This window comes from Eublepharis macularius, chromosome 9 (assembly GCF_028583425.1).
Source record: "Eublepharis macularius isolate TG4126 chromosome 9, MPM_Emac_v1.0, whole genome shotgun sequence".
Lineage (NCBI taxonomy): Eukaryota > Metazoa > Chordata > Lepidosauria > Squamata > Eublepharidae > Eublepharis > Eublepharis macularius.
In genome coordinates this window covers 87,976,042-87,986,021 of record NC_072798.1, presented here as the reverse complement: position 1 = coordinate 87,986,021, position 9,980 = coordinate 87,976,042, and positions in this window count along the sequence as shown.

Sequence of the window (9,980 nt, the reverse complement as noted above, 5' to 3'; positions counted from 1 at the left end):
ACTCTTAAGGGGCAAGCCTGGTACATATAATTTTTCCATTCTGTCTCTAAGAAAATCTATACAGCTATGAAAGATGTTCCTACTGCTATGGAATTAATAAATGTGAAGGCCCTAGAACATTGTTTTTATAGTCATCTTTGATAAATGAGGTCCTGTGTTGTTTTTATCATAGTTCATGCTCCTGTCTGTGATTTGTAAACTCTAAAAATAGTTTACACAAAATAATCTAATCCTTGCAATGGTTGAAATTGGCTGCCTTGAAGAAAACCAGCACAGAGACAATCTAGCATTTTACTATGCAAGGCAGGGACAGGCAACTCCCGCATTCTTCTGTACTCTGTGCACCAGACATCATACAATGACCTGCACACGAACAGTCTTTAATAAATTTGGTGCCATCAAGGAGCCAAATGTATCTGTTTAAATTACTGCTAAGCAATTGGACTGATGATTATTAGGGGGGATGCAAAATGAAACTCCTGAGCCTAAGAAGTAGACAGAAATTGCTGTTTCAAATGATTACCTTGATTATCCAGAATGGTAACACAAATCCAAGTTGCTTGCAATAATGAAACCTCCTCTCTTGAAAAAAAATTGCTTTTTTTTCAAGTTCTGATGCTTACCAGCCATGCCGCATAAGCGCCTGTTTTTCTTTTATTATATTTCCTGGAATTTCCAATCAGACCCTTGCAAGGGAAGAGCAAAGGCACACCCAGCCAATCTACTGATTAAATGGACAATGACATCTCTCCCTTCCAATCAGGCCTTTCCAAGGGAGGAGCAAGGGCACACCCAGCCAATCTACTGATTACCTGGACAATGACATCTCTCTCTTCCAATCAGGCCTTTGCAAAGGAGGAGCAAGCGCACTCCTAGCACTCCTTCTGTTTTGTGGGTTGGAGATAGAGTTTTCTTTCCCTCTGAAAGTAGAAAGCCTGGGCTAATTCAGGGGTCCATAGAATTCAAACCCTTTGCTCAATTTGCTTGAAGCTTAGTGGTTCTTTGAAGGACAGGCAGAAGACGCTGTCCTGCAATTTTGGTGGCATTTGGTTGAAAACAACGAATCCAGCCCGCTTCCCCCATGTCCCCCATAGAAAATGATGGAAGTCAGTGAGGGCTGGGTGGAGGCAGCTTGCTCAGGGACCTGTACAATTCAAACCCTTTGACCAATTTGCTTGAAGCTTGGGGCTTCTTTGCAGGACAGGCAGAAGACATGCTGCTGCAATTTTGGTGATATTGGGTTGAAAATCGATGACACCCCAGAAAACGTCCCCCATAAGGAATAAGGAATCAACTGCCAGTCTCATTCCTTAGTTTTTTAACAGATCACAACAAGGAAGCATGGCAAACGGATCATTTTCAGCAGAAGAGTAAAAGCGTTTTTTTACTGTCAGTCAATCACTGTAAGAGCAGGAAAATGAAATGAATGCAGATGGGATGGTGCATTATGCTAGTCTGAGCTGTCTTGCTAGGCTACTGCCTTTTGAGAAATCAGTAGAGGTAAGTGAGGCTGCACAGAGAAGGATCTGCTTGGGAAGGGGCTGTAAAATCAACTCACTTAGTTCAGTCTGCTTGAAATTGAGGAGGTATTTATATTAGAAGGAGGGCTGTGTTATGTGCAAATTTAGTGCCATTGTCTTTATAAACTGCTGCCTCAGACCCTTGAATATATTTCCCCTTGAAAATAACAGTCCCAAAGGGAAGAAAAAAAAACACGAATTTTACTCCTGAATTGACAATATCCTATCAGGAAATAAGCAATAGTGGTAAAAAATTCCCCCTGAACTCTGTGTCAGAAATTATAATGAAAATTTTCTCGGTGCACATCCCTAATGTTGATGACACAATTCACGGTCAAGCTTCTCTTGTTACTGCTAAAAACGAGCGTAATGTTTCCATGCAGAACTCCGCCATTCTCTGATTGAAATGACCATATGGTTTCAAGTAGACCCCAACTTTTGTTGATCAGCCCAGTTTGAAAAAAGAGCTATACACAGATGCAAAGTGACTTCTTTGCATCTGTGCATTACTGTTCCATAAGCTGTGCACTACGGTTCTAGGAAATTTCCTGTGCATTATGGTTCCAGCTCCCCCCACTCAATGGCCTATTTAATTTCTTATGAATTGTTCCATACCAGCGAATGACAGCTTTGAGGTTCAAGGCAGGGTAAGGATGCACAATCTAGAAATGAGCATAGAGATAGAAACAGTGAAGTAACAAGTAGAGATGTGCATGTTGGAAATTACCGTTCTCTTTTTGTATCCATGGCTGTCGAATGAAATCTTATTTGTAACTGGGTGGTTTTCATTTGGAGAGCTGCCAGGTCAGTCAGGTTACGGTTCTCATGTTTTCATGGCAGTTCTTTTCAATGGAAAGAGGAGAGGGGACCAAATAGCTGGCTCTGGGGCAGCTGTTTCTGCGCTCATTGGCACCAAAATGGCACAGAATACAGTCCTCCCTCTGAACCATCAACTCACCAAGTTTCCTGCACACACAAACAAGGGGTAGATTTTAATGGACCCAAAGTAGGTGAGTGTTGGTGGCACAGGCTTGTCATTTCATTGACTCTGATAGCGGGAAACTATAACCAACCCCTTAGCAGCAGGCTGGCACCCAAGCAGGAGAGCCCCACCAGCAGCTTGCACTAGCCAGCAACATTTGGAAAAGAAATCCTGCTGTATGTTTACTTTTTGTTGTTCAGGTCCCTTTAAGTTTACCCTCATTTGCATAACATGGTCCTTTGTTGTTTTGCAGGGAGGAGAGATCCCTCTATCTTTGTAAAGGCACACAGAAAGGGTCCTTTCTGTGCATAAAAGCATTTCTAGGGCAAGACAGCTCTGTGCTCTATTGTTACATTGGAAGGAATAGATGCAGTTGGTTGCCTTGGGAGAAAAATTGGAGGGGAAAAATCATGGAAAAATCACGAAAAATCTGTGCTCTATTATCACATTGGAAGGAATAAATGCAGTTGGTTGCCTAGGGAGAAAAATTGGAGGGAAAAAGTCATGAAAACCGAGTAGTGACTGCATGCCACTGTGATGAGGCAGCACGGTCGAAACCACTCAGAAGTGGAAAATATCTCAGAATGTTCAGAGAAGGTGTTTCTGTGACTATCAAGCAGCCCAGACCAGCGTCTTCATTCCAGAGAGATGGAAGTAAGTCTTGAAAACATTTTTTCTATTATCTTTACAGCTCAGGATTTTCATTCTGCACACCCCTAGTAACAAGTGGTACTTTCCAATTTGATTTAGGAAATCCATCAATCTCTGGCTGGCAAAAAAGTATTTATTTATTTCATTTCTACCCTGCCTTCTTCCCCAATAGGGACCCAAAGTGGCTTATATCATTGTCCTCTCCTCCATTTTGTCCTTACAACAACCCTGTGAGGTAGGTTAGGCTGAGAGAGTGTGACTGGCCCATGGTCACCAAGGAAGCTTCCACAGCAGAGTGGGGATTTGAATCTGGGTCTCCCAGATCCTAGTTCAACACTTGAATTATAGTGAGTACAGTCAGCCACAATTGGTGGTACACACTATAAACCTGGTAGTACAAGGACACTGCTGTGCACTACTGATGTTTTGCCTAGTTAGCTACAGAGAACTTGATTTGCTAGCATGGAGTCAATGCAACATTCCATGTTCAGTTTTAAACTTCCTGTATTTATTCATATTGGACACAGTCCAGCAGAAGTTAATCATCACTGGCAGACTGAGAAATAAGTGCTTGGGAAATGTTCCTCCCTGGACTACATGAAGCCCCTCTTGATGTTCTCAGGTGACCCCCACTTGGATGCTTCAACTCACCCAGAGGTTGCCCTCAGCATAGGAGGAAGGGGTTGTTCCACCCTGCATCCTTAAATGCCTCTACATGCATTCTTAATCTGGATACCCAGAGATCCCTGGAGGAGTCATAGATATATCCACAAACTATTGCCAAAGCCCATGAACGCAAGTGTGGACAAGCACAATCTCTTTACTCCACATCTGAGATATGAGGCTCATGGTACTGGTCAACCATACAAGACTGTTGCAAGAATGACTGATAATGTATATGACATGCTTTGAACATCATCTTAGTACATATGCCAGCACTATGAGAGTACTTGGATATGTCCTTCCCTGTAGTTTTTGTTTTGCAAACTTCATGTCAACAAAAACAAAAACTCACATTCTGCAAGGAAATGATATGAAGTAGACCCATAAAATAATGCAATTTTAATGTTATGTTCAAACAACCCTAGACTTTTCATTTACTATTTCTGCTCCAAGACAACACAACCCATCCCCCGTACAGAATTTTACAAATGAGGTCATTATGCTCCAATCTTAGTACTCCTCTTTTCTAGCCGTTTCCTCCATATTTCATTACAGTGCGGCTTTTCTCACTGCCATAGTTAAACTTGCAGCAGTCTTTCTAATATAAATTAGTCTACACACAGATGGTGCTCGCCCATTAAACGATAGATACTAGTCCTTGCTGAAATATTACTGCAGCAAACTTGGCGTCTTCTTTGTTCCTTTCTGAGGAGAAAGGAGTCCTTCGGTTTAACAATCCAGAGTAATGGTACATCCAGCTTGACAGTTTTGTAGGTTACAGTCTAGTGCACCAGAGGGACCACTGATCTCGGTCACGCTACAAACTTTTTGCATGGCAAACCTTTACCAAGAAGCGTGCTTACTTTCTGGACTCGATGAGTTAGGATTTCCCTTTTAATAATAAGCTGGTGAAAAGCATCCACTTAGCTGCAGATGAGCAGAGCAGTACTGATAATGGACTTTCCCCAAATACATTGAAGTAAATACCATTTGCATTGAGAATGAGGGCTAGGGGGAAGGAAGGAAGGAAGGAGAGATTGTTGTTATTCAGATCTGGGTATCAGGAATACCATTAAATAGTTAGTATTCCTGATATTTGGGTCTGATTTAGTAATCAGATTCAGCTTTATTTGGGAATTCCAAAAATATTAGGCCCACTATTCCCTATGGGGGAAAATATTTGGGGGGCTGAAGGGGCCATTTTTCAAGCAAACTCCACCAAAATTGCAGAGAACCTAGTCTCTTCTGGTCCACTAAGTCCACTCCCCCCCCCCCCCAAGTTTCAAGATGATTAGACCCAGGCGTCCAATTCTATGGGTCCCTGAACAAAGTGCCCACAGCCCCTCTGTATTGTTCCCTATGGGGGGAAATTCCAAGGCTTTCCAGAACAAAGACACCTTAATCAGACACAACAAGAGCTAAAAGGCAGTCCCAATGTAAGCTGAACCAACAAAACCCAACAGAGCCAATGCCAAACCAGAGAATCTCAGGAGAAAAGAATGTCAATTCAGAGAACCTTAGCATTAGCAAGCTGAAGCAAGGGGCAAGTCAAACAGAACCATTGTCATTCTAAGATGCCAATCAGAACCCAGGACCAATGCAAACCCAACAGAACTGATGTCAACCAGAGAATCCCACCAGAACCAAACTAAAGCAAGAGATATGGTTGCAAGCCCAGCAGAAACCACATCAAACCAGAGAATCCTAACCTAGTGAGCCAGTAATACCAAGGCAGCAGCCAGACTTGGCAACAGCATACAGCAAGCAAGCAACGCTGACAGAGACACACACACAGTTATGCTGCCTCCATCCTATTTCCTTCTGTTACCTGGGAAGCCTGCAAAAAAAGGGGGAGACAAGCTGCTGGAATCTTTAAAAGGTGATTCTGAGATATTCCAAATATATCCAGAGAATTTGGTAGTGTAAAAACTGGTTTATCCAAATAAATCTGAATATACAAGATGTATCAAGATATACTCAAATAATTCCGGATATGTATTTTTCAAGTATATATTCAATATTCTTGAACTGAATAGCACACTACCAATAAAGGCTGTTGCCCTTCTTTAGAAGGCAGAATGAAATCTAGTTTGTTTCTCCACTGTTTTCTCAACAAACAGATATACATGCCCAATGTTGAAAATATTAGAAGTCAAACAATATTTTTTAAGTTTTTGCAAATACAGAATTTTGCAACAAATTTGACTGGGAGCGGGGTTGGGGTAGTAGTAAGTATGTTTGCCACCTTTTTAATGAGCCTTTACTTAAAGGGTTCCCATAATTTTTTCCTGTGGGTATAATGTAACTTGAAAAGATGATAGTAATATTATTAAAGGTAAATGGGCTGAACATCCCAGAGCTACTTCTACCATTACAGCCCCCCATTCATTTATTCTATATCCCCATTTTGCCCCAAACTACCAAGACATTAGTCATAGAACTCCTAGTGTCATATGTTCTGGTCATATGAACCAGAAAAAACCCAAACCACGCAGTTCGTGGTTCATCAAATTTCATGAACCATGAACCACGAACATTCACAAACCTGCCCCTGGTTCACGAACCGGTTTGTTCGGTTTGTGAAAATGTCACACCCGGGTCAGAAAACCATCACTTCCGGGTCAGCAGAAGGTCACTTCTGGGTCAGCAGAAGGTCTGCAGGTAGTCCATCCCCTTTTGCCTAGGAAACTGATTGATTGATTGGCATCAGGCTGTCTGCAGTTATGAACCAAAAAATGAACCAAACGAACCAGCCTAAAATTCGTGGTGGTTCGTCAGAAACGAAATCTGATGAATCGCAGTTCACGAACCATGAACCAGCCTGGTTCGTGCTTAATTTTGGTTCGTATTTCGGTTCGTGCCCATCTCTAGTCATACGTAGTCAGGGTCACTACTGTTCCCTGGTTTGTTTATCTGTTCCTTCTTTCCTTTCTTACTTCCTCTTTGAATTTCTTTTTTCAAACAAGAAGCTTTAGTGGAAAGCATCATCATCTTCTAACATTTGCTTTTGTAATAAAAAGATGATTTTTCATCAGTACAAAAAATGAGTGCTCATCAGTACAAAAAATGAGTGCTCATGGACTTCAGTGAGAGGGAGGAGAAGGGAGGTACTATTCTGTAAGCTTTGACCTATTCAACACATTTTTAACAGAAAAGTTTTAAGCACCAGAGCTTAAAGTTTTTGCTGAAGAACACTTGTTTTGCTTGCAGACATCCCCAGGATCGCCCCCTAGTAATTCTAGATACAGGATTTCAAAAAGTAGGTGCTAGGGAAGATTTTTCTCTGTCTGAGACTCAGAGTAGGCAATGCTAAATGGACCAATGAATGTCTCAGTAACTTGATGAAGTCAAATGCAACTTGATGTAACTTGATGAACTTGATGAAGTCAAATGCAAATCCACATTTTGTTTCAGTCTGGTGAGAAAATATCATCCAGGAGTAGAAGAATGGTGCTAAGAGCAGATTCTATGATGCTAAGAAAGGAGGGGAGCTTAGGAATGCTTCCTTAGAACCTCCCAATCATCTGTGCCCTCCTTTTTTCTCTCTCACACATCTGATCTCACCTGAAAACACCTGGAAAATGGCTTCCCCTGTCCATACCTGTGGAATATAATGTAATGTAATGTAATGTAATGTAATGTAATACAATATTGAGAGCTAGAAGAAACTTGAGTACTACTCCCATTCTGCAGTCACTCCACTGGCTAGCTACCAGGCTCAACTCAAGATATTGGCAATCACATACAAAGCTCTTCATGGCCTTGGTTCAGTATATCTCTGGAAATGCGTCTCTCCCTGTGTTCCGCCATGGCAGCCTTGCTCATCTGGACAGGGCCTTCTTCAGGTCCCAGCTTGCACACAAACAAAAAAGCAACAGCTGCCCATACATGTGCATTCTCTGTCATGGTCCTCATCCTACGGAATGCCCTACCTGAAGAGGTCAGGAAAGATCCCACTCTCCTAGCTTTCTACAAACTATGGAAGACTGATCAAAAAGAGTCCAGTAGCACCTTTAAGACTAACCAATTTTATTGTAGCATAAGCTTTCGAGAATCACGTTCTCTTCATCAGATGCATGGAGGGCAGAAGGAAACTAGCCAAATATAGAGGGGGGGAATGAGGGAAGGAGGAGAGGGGGGATGCAAACAATTCCTTTGATATGGAGATGCAGACAGCTCCTTTTGGTGTGGGGATCAGTTTGCTTGTGTAAAGATTCAAAGGAGTTTGCCGTGTTCGTCTGTAGTAGCAAAATCAAAAAGAGTTCAGCAGCACTGCAGCACAAGCCCTCGATAACCACAGTCCTCCCCGCCAGATGCATCTGACAAAGAGAACGGTTCTCTTTGTCAGATGAGAACAGTTCTCTTTGTCAGATGCATCTGGCGGGGAGGACTGTGGTTATCAAGGGCTTGTGCTGCAGTGCTACTGAACTCTTTTTGATTTTGCTACTACAGACTAACACGGCTCCTCTGGATCTATGGAAGACTGAATTATTCAAGAGGGCTTCTTACTCAGAAGGGCTGTACTGTAAGGAAGTGTTCCCAAAGAGATGCATAAGTAAAGGGATAGGGACTATAGACTTTACTCCTATGTATTGTATGTTGCTATAAGTATGATCCTGGTGGACAGTATACATGTTGTTTAATATGCTAGTCTTAGAGTTACTTATGCTCTATTTAGCGTTCCTTCAACTCTGTATTAGATTCCTACTAGTTTTAAAGGGGTGAACATTTGCATTTTTATATCCAATTTCATTTTTATTGAAATGTCTTTGAAATTGACTGTGACTCACACTGTGTAATCTGCTTTGAGTCTCAGTGAGAAAGGCGTACTATGAATAATGCAAATAAAATAAATAAGATAAATTTCTTCACTCTGTTTGTCTATTCATTGGCCTTAGGAGATGACACAAAGTTCTATTGATGTGGTAGGGAGCAGATAACTCCTGTTTTTCTTACCTAAGCAACTGTTCTGTCTTAAATATGGAAGTGCTAAATATCTTGGCTGCCTTCGCAAACAGATTTGGCTTCAGTCCTAAGCACGCTAACTCAGCAACACATTTTGTTGAAACCATTGGGACAAACTCCCATATACATTTGTTTCTGCTGGAGGTATCCAGACTCTAGTCAGTGGTTGACCAATGGATTAAGCCCTACAAAAATGGCAACATCTGCTCCTAAATGCCAAAGTACATCTAAAATGAAAACTTGATGTAAAACAAAAATGGTTTCATTTCTTCACGAAATCGGATTCAATTACATGTTCATTTCATAACCTGTATATCCCTCCCACCCCTCCAAAACCATCTGAGTCACGGGCCTTGCCACAGTTAAAATAACTTGGCCGCCAATTTATTTTCTTTGTTAAGACTCTTTATTATTCTGCAAAAACATTAAAAAATCATTTCAAGGAGAAGCTACAAAAAACATTTCTAGGTAATAGAAATTCAGCTCAGTGTTTTTAGATTTCTTTTGCCTTTGCAACTCTTCGATCACAGCAGCCTTTGAGACTGAAAAATACTTACCAAATGCTTACATTTCTTCACATCATGATAATGCTGAGTGCCATTTGCTCAACAAATCAGACCTTTCCAAGAGGAATTGGATTTATTCTAAGAGCAAGCTGTAGCAATGTAAATTTTATCATACTGTCAAACCACAATGCTGAATTGAAGTGCAATGAATGGTTTGGCTTGTTTGCCATTCTTTCACAGCATTAACTACACATTTGTCTCACTTTTTAAGAGCTGAAACCACATGCTGCTATACAGATGCACAGACACAGTGCAAGTATTTTATGATTTCATTTTAATTTCATTTTAATTAAAGAATTCCATCTGACCCTATGTTTATATAGATCTCCATGGCATTGTCAACAGAGGAAAACAAAACCGAAAAAACTTCATTACACAGAGACGGTCAAGAATTTGCTTCTGCAGATGGATGAATCATATGTTCTGTAGGAGAAAGCTCCACTGACAATTTGCTGGAGAGTTTATGGAGTTGGTTTTCTGGTTATCAGAGAAATGAGCTGTTACAGCAGGATTGCACAACTTGAAAACCATGAAGTCATCTGTCTGTCTGTCTCTCTGCCTGCCTGCCCACCCGTCTGTCTGGTGTTTCTGAATGAACTCTGTTCAATTATTGGTTTCATTCAGGTGGGCCAC